Genomic DNA, 14494 nt, shown 5'->3' with positions numbered 1-14494 from the left:
ATATTCTAGCTGTACCCCTACCTCCTCCTCCATATTCTAGCTGTACCTCTACCTCCTCCTCTATATTCTAGCTGTACCCCTACTTCCTCCTCTATATTCTAGCTGTACCCCATACTTCCTCCTCTATATTCTAGCTGTACCCCATACTTCCTCCTCTATATTCTAGCTGTACCCCTACCTCCTCCTCTATATTCTAGCTGTACCCCTACCTCCTCCTCTATATTCTAGCTGTACCCCTACCTCCTCCTCTATATTCTAGCTGTACCCCTACCTCCTCCTCTATATTCTAGCTGTACCCCTACCTCCTCCTCCTCTATATTCTAGCTGTACCCCTACCTCCCCCTCTATATTCTAGCTGTACCCCTACCTCCTCCTCCTCTATATTCTAGCTGTACCCCTGCCTCCTCCTCTATATTCTAGCTGTACCCCTACCTCCTCCTCTATATTCTAGCTGTACCCCTGCCTCCTCCTCTATATTCTAGCTGTACCCCTACCTCCTCCTCTATATTCTAGCTGTACCCCTACCTCCTCCTCTATATTCTAGCTGTACCCCTACCTCCTCCTCTATATTCTAGCTGTACCCCTACCTCCTCCTCTATATTCTAGCTGTACCCCTGCCTCCTCCTCTATATTCTAGCTGTACCCCTACCTCCTCCTCTATATTCTAGCTGTACCCCTACCTCCTCCTCTATATTCTAGCTGTACCCCTACCTCCTCCTCTATATTCTATCTGTACCCCATACCTCCTCCTCTATATTCTAGCTGTACCCCTACCTCCTCCTCCATATTCTAGCTGTACCTCTACCTCCTCCTCTATATTCTAGCTGTACCCCTACTTCCTCCTCTATATTCTAGCTGTACCCCATACTTCCTCCTCTATATTCTAGCTGTACCCCATACTTCCTCCTCTATATTCTAGCTGTACCCCTACCTCCTCCTCTATATTCTAGCTGTACCCCTACTTCCTCCTCTATATTCTAGCTGTACCCCATACTTCCTCCTCTATATTCTAGCTGTACCCCTACCTCCTCCTCTATATTCTAGCTGTACCCCTACCTCCTCCTCTATATTCTAGCTGTACCCCTACCTCCTCCTCTATATTCTAGCTGTACCCCTACCTCCTCCTCTATATTCTAGCTGTACCCCTACCTCCTCCCTCTATATTCTAGCTGTACCCCTACCTCCTCCTCTATATTCTAGCTGTACCCCTACCTCCTCCTCCTCTATATTCTAGCTGTACCCCTACCTCCTCCTCTATATTCTAGCTGTACCCCTACCTCCTCTCTCTATATTCTAGCTGTACCCCTACCTCCTCCTCCTCTATATTCTAGCTGTACCACTACCTCCTCCTCCTCTATATTCTAGCTGTACCCCATACCCCCTCCTCTATATTCTAGCTGTACCCCATACCCCCTCCTCTATATTCTAGCTGTACCCCTACCTCCTCCCTCTATATTCTAGCTGTACCCCTACCTCCTCCTCTTATTCTAGCTGTACCCCTACCTCCTCCTCTATATTCTAGCTGTACCCCTGCCTCCTCCTCTATATTCTAGCTGTACCCCTGCCTCCTCCTCTATATTCTAGCTGTACCCCTACCTCCTCCTCTATATTCTAGCTGTACCCCTACCTCCTCCTCTATATTCTAGCTGTACCCCTGCCTCCTCCTCTATATTCTAGCTGTACCCCTACCTCCTCCTCTATATTCTAGCTGTACTCCATACCTCCTCCTCCATATTCTAGCTGTACCTCTACCTCCTCCTCTATATTCTAGCTGTACCCCTACCTCCTCCTCCTCTATATTCTAGCTGTACCCCTACCTCCTCCTCTATATTCTAGCTGTACCCCTACCTCCTCCTCTATATTCTAGCTGTACCCCTACCTCCTCCCTCTATATTCTAGCTGTACCCCTACCTCCTCCCTCTATATTCTAGCTGTACCCCTACCTCCTCCTCTATATTCTAGCTGTACCCCTACCTCCTCCTCTATATTCTAGCTGTACCCCTACCTCCTCCTCTATATTCTAGCTGTACCCCTACCTCCTCCTCCTCTATATTCTAGCTGTACCCCTACCTCCTCCTCTATATTCTAGCTGTACCCCTACCTCCTCCCTCTATATTCTAGCTGTACCCCTACCTCCTCCCTCTATATTCTAGCTGTACCCCTGCCTCCTCCTCTATATTCTAGCTGTACCCCATACTTCCTCCTCTATATTCTAGCTGTACCCCTACCTCCTCCTCTATATTCTAGCTGTACCCCTACCTCCTCCTCTATATTCTAGCTGTACCCCTACCTCCTCCCTCTATATTCTAGCAGTACCCCTACCTCCTCCTCTATATTCTAGCTGTACCCCTACCTCCTCCTCTATATTCTAGCTGTACCCCTACCTCCTCCTCTATATTCTAGCTGTACCCCATACCCCCTCCTCTATATTCTAGCTGTACCCCATACCTCCTCCTCCATATTCTAGCTGTACCTCTACCTCCTCCTCTATATTCTAGCTGTACCCCTACCTCCTCCCTCTATATTCTAGCTGTACCCCTACCTCCTCCCTCTATATTCTAGCTGTACCCCTACCTCCTCCTCTATATTCTAGCTGTACCCCTACCTCCTCCTCTATATTCTAGCTGTACCCCTACCTCCTCCTCTATATTCTAGCTGTACCCCTACCTCCTCCTCCTCTATATTCTAGCTGTACCCCTACCTCCTCCTCTATATTCTAGCTGTACCCCTACCTCCTCCCTCTATATTCTAGCTGTACCCCTACCTCCTCCCTCTATATTCTAGCTGTACCCCTGCCTCCTCCTCTATATTCTAGCTGTACCCCTACCTCCTCCTCTATATTCTAGCTGTACCCCTACCTCCTCCTCTATATTCTAGCTGTACCCCTACCTCCTCCTCTATATTCTAGCTGTACCCCTACCTCCTCCCTCTATATTCTAGCAGTACCCCTACCTCCTCCTCTATATTCTAGCTGTACCCCTACCTCCTCCTCTATATTCTAGCTGTACCCCTACCTCCTCCTCTATATTCTAGCTGTACCCCTACCTCCTCCCTCTATATTCTAGCTGTACCCCTACCTCCTCCTCTATATTCTAGCTGTACCCCTACCTCCTCCTCTATATTCTAGCTGTACCCCTACCTCCTCCTCTATATTCTAGCTGTACCCCTACCTCCTCCTCCTCTATATTCTAGCTGTACCCCTACCTCCTCCTCTATATTCTAGCTGTACCCCATACCTCCTCCTCCATATTCTAGCTGTACCTCTACCTCCTCCTCTATATTCTAGCTGTACCCCTACCTCCTCCCTCTATATTCTAGCTGTACCCCTACCTCCTCCCTCTATATTCTAGCTGTACCCCTACCTCCTCCTCTATATTCTAGCTGTACCCCTACCTCCTCCTCTATATTCTAGCTGTACCCCTACCTCCTCCTCTATATTCTAGCTGTACCCCTACCTCCTCCCTCTATATTCTAGCTGTACCCCTACCTCCTCCCTCTATATTCTAGCTGTACCCCTGCCTCCTCCTCTATATTCTAGCTGTACCCCTACCTCCTCCTCTATATTCTAGCTGTACCCCTACCTCCTCCTCTATATTCTAGCTGTACCCCTACCTCCTCCTCTATATTCTAGCTGTACCCCTACCTCCTCCTCTATATTCTAGCTGTACCCCTACCTCCTCCTCTATATTCTAGCTGTACCCCTACCTCCTCCCTCTATATTCTAGCAGTACCCCTACCTCCTCCTCTATATTCTAGCTGTACCCCTACCTCCTCCTCTATATTCTAGCTGTACCTCTACCTCCTCCTCTATATTCTAGCTGTACCCCTACCCCCTCCTCTATATTCTAGCTGTACCCCTACCTCCTCCTCCTCTATATTCTTGCTGTACCCCTACCTCCTCCTCTATATTCTAGCTGTACCCCTACCTCCTCCTCTATATTCTAGCTGTACCTCTACCTCCTCCTCTATATTCTAGCTGTACCCCTACCCCCTCCTCTATATTCTAGCTGTACCCCTACCTCCTCCTCCTCTATATTCTAGCTGTACCCCTACCTCCTCCTCCACTATATTCTAGCTGTACCCCTACCTCCTCCTCCACTATATTCTAGCTGTACCCCTACCTCCTCCTCTATATTCTAGCTGTACCCCTACCTCCTCCCTCTATATTCTAGCTGTACCCCTACCTCCTCCCTCTATATTCTAGCTGTACCCCTACCTCCTCCTCTATATTCTAGCTGTACCCCTACCTCCTCCTCTATATTCTAGCTGTACCCCTACCTCCTCCTCTATATTCTAGCTGTACCCCTGCCTCCTCCTCTATATTCTAGCTGTACCCCTACCTCCTCCTCTATATTCTAGCTGTACCCCTGCCTCCTCCTCTATATTCTAGCTGTACCCCTACCTCCTCCTCTATATTCTAGCTGTACCCCTGCCTCCTCCTCTATATTCTAGCTGTACCCCTACCTCCTCCTCCATATTCTAGCTGTACCTCTACCTCCTCCTCTATATTCTAGCTGTACCCCTACCTCCTCCCTCTATATTCTAGCTGTACCCCTACCTCCTCCTCTATATTCTAGCTGTACCCCTACCTCCTCCTCTATATTCTAGCTGTACCCCTACCTCCTCCTCTATATTCTAGCTGTACCCCTACCTCCTCCTCCTCTATATTCTAGCTGTACCCCTACCTCCTCCTCTATATTCTAGCTGTACCCCTACCTCCTCCCTCTATATTCTAGCTGTACCCCTACCTCCTCCCTCTATATTCTAGCTGTACCCCTGCCTCCTCCTCTATATTCTAGCTGTACCCCTACCTCCTCCTCTATATTCTAGCTGTACCCCTACCTCCTCCTCTATATTCTAGCTGTACCCCTACCTCCTCCTCTATATTCTAGCTGTACCCCTACCTCCTCCCTCTATATTCTAGCAGTACCCCTACCTCCTCCTCTATATTCTAGCTGTACCCCTACCTCCTCCTCTATATTCTAGCTGTACCTCTACCTCCTCCTCTATATTCTAGCTGTACCCCTACCCCCTCCTCTATATTCTAGCTGTACCCCTACCTCCTCCTCCTCTATATTCTTGCTGTACCCCTACCTCCTCCTCTATATTCTAGCTGTACCCCATACCTCCTCCTCCATATTCTAGCTGTACCTCTACCTCCTCCTCTATATTCTAGCTGTACCCCTACCTCCTCCCTCTATATTCTAGCTGTACCCCTACCTCCTCCCTCTATATTCTAGCTGTACCCCTACCTCCTCCTCTATATTCTAGCTGTACCCCTACCTCCTCCTCTATATTCTAGCTGTACCCCTACCTCCTCCTCTATATTCTAGCTGTACCCCTACCTCCTCCTCCTCTATATTCTAGCTGTACCCCTACCTCCTCCTCTATATTCTAGCTGTACCCCATACCTCCTCCTCCATATTCTAGCTGTACCTCTACCTCCTCCTCTATATTCTAGCTGTACCCCTACCTCCTCCCTCTATATTCTAGCTGTACCCCTACCTCCTCCCTCTATATTCTAGCTGTACCCCTACCTCCTCCTCTATATTCTAGCTGTACCCCTACCTCCTCCTCTATATTCTAGCTGTACCCCTACCTCCTCCTCTATATTCTAGCTGAACCCATACCTCCTCCCTCTATATTCTAGCTGTACCCCTACCTCCTCCCTCTATATTCTAGCTGTACCCCTGCCTCCTCCTCTATATTCTAGCTGTACCCCTACCTCCTCCTCTATATTCTAGCTGTACCCCTACCTCCTCCTCTATATTCTAGCTGTACCCCTACCTCCTCCTCTATATTCTAGCTGTACCCCTACCTCCTCCTCTATATTCTAGCTGTACCCCTACCTCCTCCTCTATATTCTAGCTGTACCCCTACCTCCTCCTCTATATTCTAGCTGTACCCCTACCTCCTCCCTCTATATTCTAGCAGTACCCCTACCTCCTCCTCTATATTCTAGCTGTACCCCTACCTCCTCCTCTATATTCTAGCTGTACCTCTACCTCCTCCTCTATATTCTAGCTGTACCCCTACCTCCTCCTCTATATTCTAGCTGTACCCCATACCTCCTCCTCTATATTCTAGCTGTACCCCTACCTCCTCCTCCTCTATATTCTTGCTGTACCCCTACCTCCTCCTCTATATTCTAGCTGTACCCCTACCTCCTCCTCTATATTCTAGCTGTACCCCTACCTCCTCCTCCTCTATATTCTTGCTGTACCCCTACCTCCTCCTCTATATTCTAGCTGTACCCCTACCTCCTCCTCTATATTCTAGCTGTACCTCTACCTCCTCCTCTATATTCTAGCTGTACCCCTACCCCCTCCTCTATATTCTAGCTGTACCCCTACCTCCTCCTCCTCTATATTCTAGCTGTACCCCTACCTCCTCCTCCACTATATTCTAGCTGTACCCCTACCTCCTCCTCCACTATATTCTAGCTGTACCCCTACCTCCTCCTCTATATTCTAGCTGTACCCCTACCTCCTCCCTCTATATTCTAGCTGTACCCCTACCTCCTCCCTCTATATTCTAGCTGTACCCCTACCTCCTCCTCTATATTCTAGCTGTACCTCTACCTCCTCCTCTATATTCTAGCTGTACCCCTACCCCCTCCTCTATATTCTAGCTGTACCCCTACCTCCTCCTCCTCTATATTCTAGCTGTACCCCTACCTCCTCCTCCACTATATTCTAGCTGTACCTCTACCCCCTCCTCTATATTCTAGCTGTACCCCTACCTCCTCCTCTATATTCTAGCTGTACCCCCACCTCCTCCTCTATATTCTAGCTGTACCCCTACCTCCTCCTCTATATTCTAGCTATACCCCTACCTCCTCCTCTATATTCTAGCTGTACCCCTACCTCCTCCTCTATATTCTAGCTGTACCCCTACCTCCTCCTCCTCTATATTCTAGCTGTACCCCTACCTCCTCCTCTATATTCTAGCTGTACCCCTACCTCCTCCTCTATATTCTAGCTGTACCCCTGCCTCCTCCTCTATATTCTAGCTGTACCCCTACCTCCTCCTCTATATTCTAGCTGTACCCCTACCTCCTCCTCTATATTCTAGCTGTACCCCTGCCTCCTCCTCTATATTCTAGCTGTACCCCTACCTCCTCCTCTATATTCTAGCTGTACCCCTACCTCCTCCTCTATATTCTAGCTGTACCCCTGCCTCCTCCTCTATATTCTAGCTGTACACCTACCTCCTCCTCTATATTCTAGCTGTACCCCTACCTCCTCCTCTATATTCTAGCTGTACCCCATACCTCCTCCTCTATATTCTAGCTGTACCCCTACCTCCTCCTCTATATTCTAGCTGTACCCCATACCACCTCCTCTATATTCTAGCTGTACCCCTACCTCCTCCTCTATATTCTAGCTGTACCCCTACCTCCTCCTCTATTTTCTAGCTGTACCCCTACCTCCTCCTCCTCTATATTCTAGCTGTACCCCTACCTCCTCCTCCTCTATATTCTAGCTGTACCCCTACCTCCTCCTCCTCTATATTCTAGCTGTACCCCTACCTCCTCCTCCTCTATATTCTAGCTGTACCCCTACCTCCTCCTCCTCTATATTCTAGCTGTACCCCTACCTCCTCCTCCTCTATATTCTAGCTGTACCCCTACCTCCTCCTCCTCTATATTCTAGCTGTTCCCTTCTACTGACCCCCTAGTGCATCCTAGGCTATGACTTCTGTACCCTCTATAGCTGTATCCTCTGGATGTCCTCTGACCCCCTATAGCTACACAACTGACTGCCAGCTCTGACCCTTATAGCTGCTACCAGGCTACATCCTCAATAGCAGTGATGGCGAAGCTTTTGGCGGCCGAGTACCCAAACTGCAACCCAAAACCCCCCTTATTTATCGCGAGGTGCCAAGAAAAATTAAAGCAGTAACTTATTGCTCCCTGTTCTTCAACAACTTTCGATCATATTGGCCTCCTGAGGACAAGAAGTCCAGTGTCCCTCTGCACACAGAGGTCCTTCAAAGATAATTCGGCCCTGTCTACTCATTCTCCCTCTTCCTACAGTCCCAAGCAGTGAAGTAATAACTTTAATATATGACTGAAAGCAGCATCTTTTAAGTTACTTGGAACTGCAGAAAGATCCTTTGAATCCAGTCTGGTGTGCTGGGGCAATGGCCTGAGTGCCCACTGAAAGGGCTCTGAGTGCCGCCTCTGGCACCTGTGCCATAGGTTTGCCACCACTGCTCTATAGCTTCACACCTGGGCACCATCCCTGCACCCCCTGGCTGACAATTCAAGGTTGATAATAGATACACCCACAATACCAGCTGCAAAATTTGCACCCGTATAGCACCCCTGAGTGGCACCTATACGCCTATGGCTGTCCACAGGTGGTCACCTCTGCACCCCCTTAGCTGCCCCCTATGGTCAACCCTGTACCCGTACATAATGCCCCAGGTATCACCTCTTTACCCCTATAGCTGCTCCTTGTAGTCATCTCTGTACCCCTATAGCTGCTCCCTGTGGTCACCTCTGTACCCCTATAGCTGCCTCATGTGTTTCCCTTTGTACCCCTATATCTGCCTCCTGTGTTCCCCTTTGTACCCCTATAGCTGCCTCCTGTGTTTCCCTTTGCACCCCTATAGCTGTCCCCTGTGGTCTCCTCTGTACCCCTATAGCTGTCCCCTGTGGTCTCCTCTGTACCCCTATAGCTGTCCCCTGTGGTCTCCTCTGTACCCCTATAGCTGCCCCTGTGGTCTCCTCTGTACCCCTATAGCTGCCCCTGTAGTCTCCGCTGTACCCCTATAGCTGCCCCCTGTGTGATCACCTCTGTATCCCTATAGCTGTCCCCTGTGGTCACCTCTGTATCCCTATAGCTGCCCCTGTGGTCTCCTCTGTACCCCTATAGCTGCCCCTGTGGTCTCCTCTGTACCCCTATAGCTGCCCCTGTAGTCTCCGCTGTACCCCTATAGCTGCCCCCTGTGTGATCACCTCTGTATCCCTATAGCTGCCTCCTGTGTTCCCTTTTGTACCCATATAGCTGTCCCCGGTGGTCTCCTCTGTACCCCTATAGCTGCCCCTGTGGTCTCCTCTATACCCCTATAGCTGCCCCTGTGGTCTCCGCTGTACCCCTATAGCTGCCTCCTGTGTTCCCTTTTGAACCCATATAGCTGTCCCCGGTGGTCTCCTCTGTACCCCTATAGCTGCCCCTGTGGTCTCCTCTATACCCCTATAGCTGCCCCTGTGGTCTCCGCTGTACCCCTATAGCTGCCTCCTATGTTCCCCTTTGTACCCATATAGCTGTCCCCGGTGGTCTCCTCTGTACCCCTATAGCTGCCCCTGTGGTCTCCGCTGTACCCCTATAGCTGCCTCCTGTGTTCCCCTTTGTACCCATATAGCTGTCCCCGGTGGTCTCCTCTGTACCCCTATAGCTGTCCCCTGTGGTCTCCTCTGTACCCCTATAGCTGTCCCCTGTGGTCTCCTCTGTACCCCTATAGCTGTCCCCGGTGGTCTCCTCTGTACCCCTATAGCTGCCCCTGTGGTCTCCTCTATACCCCTATAGCTGCCCCTGTGGTCTCCGTTGTACCCCTATAGCTGCCCCTGTGGTCTCTGCTGTACCCCTATAGCTGTCCCCGGTGGTCTCCTCTGTACCCCTATAGCTGCCCCTGTGGTCTCCTCTATACCCCTATAGCTGCCCCTGTGGTCTCCGCTGTACCCCTATAGCTGCCTCCTGTGTTCCCCTTTGTACCCATATAGCTGTCCCCTGTGGTCTCCTCTGTACCCCTATAGCTGCCTCTGTGGTCTCCGCTGTACCCCTATAGCTGCCTCCTGTGTTCCCCTTTGTACCCATATAGCTGTCCCCGGTGGTCTCCTCTGTACCCCTATAATTCCCCCTTGTGTTCACGTCTGTACCCCCCTGTAGCTGCCCCCTGTGGTCACGTCTGTACCCCTATAGCTGTCCCCTGTGGTCTCCTCTGTACCCCAATAGCTGTCCCCTGTGGTCTCCTCTGTACCCCTATAGCTGCCCCTGTGGTCTCCGCTGTACCCCTATAGCTGCCTCCTGTGTTCCCCTTTGTACCCATATAGCTGTCCCCGGTGGTCTCCTCTGTACCCCTATAATTCCCCCTTGTGTTCACGTCTGTACCCCCCTGTAGCTGCCCCCTGTGGTCACGTCTGTACCCCCCTATAGCTGCCCCCTGTGGTCACGTCTGTACCCCCCTATAGCTGCCCCCCTGTGGTCACGTCTGTACCCCTATAGCTGCCCCCCTGTGGTCACGTCTGTACCCCTATAGCTGCCTCTCCTGAACCTGGACATGCTGGGAGTTGTAGTTTCCCAGCTGCAGAGCCGCAGACTGTTGATGTATCCGATTCTGAGAGATAATTACGATGTATCCGAATCGTCGCCTGTGAATCCTTGATAAGGTTAATTACAAAATCAGCGAGCGCTCAGCGCTATTCCCCTCAGGTGGATGGTGCGGGGGAGGGGCAACAACTATCAATCAATTCTCCTTAAAGGGGAAGTAGGACGGTGTTCAAAAAGAGAAAGGTGTGCGCTAGTAATGAGTCATACCCCCCATCCGTAGGTAAGAGAAGTATCACCCAGCTTTCCCTGACTCCAGAATGGCAATGTATTCCTGGTCTACCCTCCTACCTGGTACTATACAGTTATCATACTAGGCAAAGGGCAAGAGGCGGGGCTTATACATTATAGAGGTGGAGTTAGTGCGGATCTTACATACAATCATTTCAGCAGCTTGGATGATGGGGTGGAGTGCGGTGTGGAGTTACCTAACAGTATCTATGTAGGTGGTGACCCAGCTTTCCCAAGCTCCTGATTTGCAAATATATCACTCCAAGACTAGTCAGAATTCTGGGTGATGACCACTGTGGGAGCTGTAGCTTTGGTGTCACTCAGCTTTTCCAGGAATGGATAAAGGCTTTCCTTTTTGGGCCATGTCCCTTTAAATGACAGAATTCCTGGGAAATAGCAGGAAATCTTGGATCGTGTCAGGCAGCGCCCGCGGGGTGTTGTGCGGAGGAGCTGCAGACGTAGACAGAGTTCGGATGTGGCAGAAGGATTCGTGATATTTGTAATAAAAAAATTCAATCTGGACCAAATCCAAAGCAGAAGGTTTTTCAGTCTGGATTTGGGGAGGGGCGGCCTCTGGATTCACCAACATGGTGGCGGATTCTGGTTCTGTGCCAGGTCAGGGGTCCAGACGCAACACTGCGATACATCTGCTCTGCATTACATGGAAATCTGGGAATTCACCATACACTGTAATGTATGTGCTAGCAATTACTTCTCACAGCTGAGAATCTGCTACATTGGCATCCAGTCTAGACAATGCACTGGGGATGAGATCACAGCTTCATGGCGCTTGTGCTCCACAACAGAGAATCTCAACAAACCTCCCAAAAGAAATTCTCTCTCCATTTTTACTAAACCGCGCCCATTGCTCCACCCACAAGCGAAGAATAATGACCCCCACACAGTATAAAGCCCCTTCCTATGGCCACCCCCCTATGAACCCATATAATACCCCATAATGCAACTCGGGAACATATAATGTCCCCTCTATAAGTTTGTCCTCCCTTTATATTTAGTCCTACACTATTTCTGATTTGCGCTGCACTTAACAGGGGTTTTTGGTGCACGCAATTGATTTTCATGTAACACAAATCGGGGGGCGTGCTGTCACACAACCCGACTGATTCGGACTAAGCTCGGGATTTAAAATTCAAATTGTGTCACATACAATGCACTTACATGCACCAGGAAGAAGCAGGTGAACTCCAGGGACCTGAGCGGGGAAGCGACACATGCAGGATATCGGGCGCACAATCTTAATGACTCCCCGCACAGCGCATTATACACGGACAATGCACTTACATGCACCAGGAAGAAGCAGGTGAACTCCAGGGACCTGAGCGGGGAAGCGACACATGCAGGATATCGGGCACAGGATCTTAGTGACTCCCCGCACAGCGCATTATACACGGACAATGCACTTACATGCACCAGGAAGAAGAAGGTGAACTCCAGGGACCTGAGCGGGGAAGCGACACATGCAGGATATCGGGCGCACAATCTTAATGACTCCCCACACAGCGCATTATACACGGACAATGCACTTACATGCACCAGGAAGAAGAGGGTGAACTCCTGGGACCTGAGCGGGGAAGCGACACATGCAGGATATCGGGGCAGGATCTTGGTGACTCCCTGCACAGCGCATTATACACGGACAATGCACTTACATGCACCAGGAAGAAGAAGGTGAACTCCGGGGACCTGAGCAGGGAAGCGACACATGCAGGATATCAGGTGCAGGATCTTAGTGACTCCCCGCACAGCGCATTATACACGGACAATGCACTTACATGCACCAGGAAGAAGGAGGTGAACTCCGGGGACCTGAGCGGGGAAGCGACACATGCAGGATATCGGGCACAGGATCTTAGGGACTCCCTGTACAGAGCATTATACACGGACAATGCACTTACATGCACCAGGAAGAAGAAGGTGAACTCCGGGGACCTGAGCAGGGAAGCGACACATGCAGGATATCGGGCGCAGGATCTCAGTGACTCCCCGCACAGCGCATTATACACCGACAATGCACTTACATGCACCAGGAAGAAGAAGGTGAACTCCGGGGACCTGAGCGGGGAAGCGACACATGAAGGATATCGGGCGCAGGATCTCAGTGACTCCCCGCACAGCGCATTATACACGGACAATGCACTTACATGCACCAGGAAGAAGAAGGTGAACTCCGGGGACCTGAGCGGGGAAGCGACACGTGAAGGATATCGGGCGCACAATCTTAATGACTCCCCGCACAGCGCATTATACACGGACAATGCACTTACATGCACCAGGAAGAAGAAGGTGAACTCCGGGGACCTGAGCGGGGAAGCGACACATGCAGGATATTGGGAGCACGATCTTAGTGACTCCCCGCACAGCGCATTATACACGGACAATGCACTTACATGCACCAGGAAGAAGAAGGTGAACTCCGGGGACCTGAGCGGGGAAGCGACACATGAAGGATATCGGGCGCACAATCTTAATGACTCCCCGCACAGCGCATTATACACGGACAATGCACTTACATGCACCAGGAAGAAGAAGGGGAACTCCGGGGACCTGAGCGGGGAAGTGACACATGCAGGATATCGGGCGCAGGATCTTAGTGACTCCCCGCACAGCGCATTATACACGGACAATGCACTTACATGCACCAGGAAGAAGAAGGTGAACTCCAGGGACCTGAGTGGGGAAGCGACACATGCAGGAAATCGGGCGCAGGATCTTAGTGACTCCCCGCACAGCGCATTATACACGGACAATGCACTTACATGCACCGGGAAGAAGAAGGTGAACTCCGGGGACCTGAGCGGGGAAGTGACACATGCAGGAAATCGGGCGCACGATCTTAGTGACTCCCCGCACAGCACATTATACATGGACAATGCACTTACATGCACCGGGAAGAAGAAGGTGAACTCCAGGGACCTGAGCGGGGAAGCGACACATGCAGGATATCGGGTGCAGGATCTTAGTGACTCCCCGCACAGCGCATTATACACGGACAATGCACTTACATTCACCAGGAAGAAGAAGGTGAACTCCAGGGACCTGAGCGGGGAAGTGACACATGCAGGATATCGGGCGCAGGATCTTAGTGACTCCCCGCACAGCGCATTATACACGGACAATGCACTTACATTCACCAGGAAGAAGAAGGGGAACTCCGGGGACCTGAGGGGGGAAGTGACACATGCAGGATATCGGGGCACGATCTTAGTGACTCCCTGCACAGCGTATTATACACGGACAATGCACTTACATGCACCAGGAAGAAGGTGAACTCCGGGGACCTGAGCGGGGAAGCGACACATGCAGGATATCGGGCGCAGGATCTTAGTGACTCCCCGCACAGCGCATTATACACGGACAATGCACTTACATGCACCGGGAAGAAGAAGGTGAACTCCGGGGACCTGAGGGGGGAAGTGACACATGCAGGATATCGGGGCACGATCTTAGTGACTCCCCGCACAGCGCATTATACACGGACAATGCACTTACATGCACCAGGAAGAAGAAGGTGAACTCCGGGGACCTGAGCAGGGAAGCGTCACATGCAGGATATCGGGCGCAGGATCTTAGTGACTCCCTGCACAGCACATTATACACGGACAATGCACTTACATGGACCAGGAAGAAGGTGAACTCCGGGGACCTGAGCGGGGAAGCGACACATGCAGGATATCGGGCGCACGATCTTAGTGACTCCCCGCACAGCGCATTATACACGGACAATGCACTTACATGCACCAGCAAGAAGAAGGTGAACTCCGGGGACCTGAGCAGGGAAGCGACACATGCAGGATATCGGGCGCAGGATCTTAGTGAATCACTCCGGACTTCATCCTCATCTGACAACGCACCTCGGGAATTGCGACAGGACCAGGTAAGTAAATGTGCCCCATAATGCCCTCCTCTGA

This window comes from Engystomops pustulosus, chromosome 10, assembly GCF_040894005.1.
Source record: "Engystomops pustulosus chromosome 10, aEngPut4.maternal, whole genome shotgun sequence".
NCBI lineage: Eukaryota > Metazoa > Chordata > Amphibia > Anura > Leptodactylidae > Engystomops > Engystomops pustulosus.
The sequence above is the reverse complement of the archived record's forward strand: the minus strand, read 5'-3'. Positions refer to the sequence as shown.